The following is a 2,588-nucleotide window of genomic DNA, read 5'->3' on the forward strand; positions in this document are numbered from 1 at the left end:
GCAGTGGCTGCATGTACACACAAACACACACACACACACACCTCTGGGAGTCCATTGGAATGCTGTTTGCTCACAGCTGTATTTGTCAAAGCGTTAGTGGAGATCATTCATCTCTCACTGCAGCTGACAGGCCCATAACAGTCTGAATAGTGAGGTTATTTAAAAGGATTCCTGCATTTATCAGGAATTGACAAGGGTATTTTTGCTGTTTTTTTAACATTTTAACGATGTGGACCTACATATTATGGAACTGAATTACTGAAAACTAATGTTTAATGGGTTAATGTTTGGCTCAGCTGTAATTCAGCATTTTGCCATAAAAAATTAAGTAGTGCTATATTTTATAAGCCACTATAATTTTTGTCTTTGCTAACTTTGATTTTTACCATATGGATATTGAAAATAGATGCCAAATAAGTCTTATTCCTGCTTAAGTCAGGACATGCTTTTTTTTTTTAATCATCTTTTAAACCACTTAGGGCTGTGGGGGCAGAGTCTACCCTGGCAGCACAGGGCAGGGATTGGATCATAGCAGGAAGTGACCCTGCACAGCCCACATACATATTTGTACGCCAATCTCCTTTGTATGTCTGAAATGTCAAGATACCTCCGTCTCCTTGTAATGATACCTGGGGAAACAATATGAGGCACCAACAGTGGGGTGAAAAGTTCAGAGCAGGTTAAAAGCCACCCGCAGTCAGGGTCCCTGTTGTGTGATGGAGGTGTTGGAAGGTCTAGGTGCTATTCAAAATGGGAAATGTAAGTGCACATCTGGGAGTATACAAACCGTCACTCTGTAGGTCATGACACTGGTGTTAACAAGCCACCAGTGAGAGCTCACAGAGCAAAATGGACGCGTCCAAAATGCGCGATTAAGTATACTTAATCATTTTTCCAGTGAAAGAATGGATATACTGGGGAAGTAGGGGATGAAAAGGCAAAATAGAGGGACAGATGTTCCTTTAGAAAAAAAACACTGATGTTCTAGAAAACTGGAGTAAGACCAGGGTAAGCCAAAAGGAGAAGATGTCCTGGAGTACCACAGACGTCCCAGCCAGCTTTGTGCATCAACACTGAAAGCCAACACCAAGCATGCAGCAGTAGTGACATGTATAGGTGCCACTATTACAGTTTTTCTCAATGATTTACACACAAATACTGGTACTTGAGACACAGTGACCACAACATGTAACTCATGACCAACCCCCCTTGAACCAATTCTGATAACCTACCAGCACAATTCCTGCTTTACACTCAAACGGCAGTTCTAAAACACTTTTTTTATAACACATTCCTGGATACCAAACACAACACACTCCTTCCACCAGATCAGACAGACGGCCCAGAGCAGTTTCCACCGGGCTTTCAGTTGTTTATGTCCCTCTATATTCTACATTCCTTAGTCCTACTCAGGATGTTTTTTCTGCCTGGAGATGAAAAGTGTATGGCCAAAATTCACAAATGCATATTCCCCTTCTGTTATGTATGTAGACCACTGTATGTGCAACTTTGTTTGGGATGCACACTGTGTAATATAATAATATCTGTATTGGTGTGTTTTGAATATAAAATAATATTCTAGTATATTTTACAACACACTTATATGTGTACTGTCTGTAGTGTAACACGCCTATGTCATTATGATGTGTTCTCCATTCGTCATAGTGTTTTACACTGAGCACTTCAGTGTCCAACTGGTTCTTATAAATGTCTATTCATATGATTATATATGTGTCATCTGAAAACAAAATACAATTTTGAGAAGAGGGAACATTCTTTTGAATGTAAAGTTTCATTTTACAGTAGACTTGACGAGTTTTGCCAAGTGTGTGTTTGTGCCTCCCTCTGGTGGCCTAGAATGTCATAACGGATGGCCCCCTTTATACATGTTTATATAAAACGTAATAGCATAACCAGCTTAAACATCAACATCATGCTTTGTTAGACAGCTAAAATTAACAGGGGTAGAATATCTATATTTATACATATATATACATTGATTATAAGTGCTAGAATTGTCACTTTACTTTATTAAATCATAGAGAGTGTCTTATTTGTTAGACAACATAATAAAGTGCTTATAGTAAACTCAGAGAAAGGCATTTGTGTTCTGGAAATGATTGTTGGGTTCAGTAAATGATTTTGTGTCTTGTGGTCAGACAAGCTTGGGTGGGATGGCCACCCTGGAAAGGTCCAGTGTCGTCGCAAAGTGTCTTGATTTTTTTCCCCCTGGAACCCAGTGTATGGGAAAGGAATGTTCAGCTTCTTCCAGACTGAAAGGCATCATCAAACGTTTAGTGGCATTCTTTGAAAATTTCTTTGGGCTCTGGTGTATGTAAATTATGCGCTGCTGAGATCATGGTGATGTGCTAATGTCTGTCACGGTGAGTCGGCCGGGAGGCCACCAGAGGGCGCACGCACACTGTACACGCCTCCTAGTACTAAGCCACTACCCCGGTCCAAATCACCAGATTACTAAAGCCTGGTTTATACTCGACGCGCCGCGAGCGGCGCGAGGGTCCGCGCGGCGAAAATGACGTAATCGCTGTGGCTCCGCCCGTGCGCGAGGGCCTCGCGCGCTGTCGCGG

At 41.6% G+C, this 2,588-nt stretch overlaps 1 protein-coding gene across 1 annotated transcript in view; it reads left to right on the forward strand.

Moving 5' to 3' along the window:
• The window catches only part of p4ha3 (prolyl 4-hydroxylase, alpha polypeptide III), a 13,853-nt gene extending 11,995 nt beyond the window's left edge, over positions 1 to 1,858 (forward strand). The window contains exon 12 of the mRNA XM_076977128.1: positions 1 to 1,858. This exon is cut by the window's left edge and continues 897 nt beyond it. The gene's annotated coding sequence lies outside the window, so the exon portion shown is untranslated.
• The last annotated feature ends 730 nt before the right edge of the window (positions 1,859 to 2,588 follow it).

This window comes from Brachyhypopomus gauderio, chromosome 16, assembly GCF_052324685.1.
Source record: "Brachyhypopomus gauderio isolate BG-103 chromosome 16, BGAUD_0.2, whole genome shotgun sequence".
NCBI classification, from domain to species: domain Eukaryota; kingdom Metazoa; phylum Chordata; class Actinopteri; order Gymnotiformes; family Hypopomidae; genus Brachyhypopomus; species Brachyhypopomus gauderio.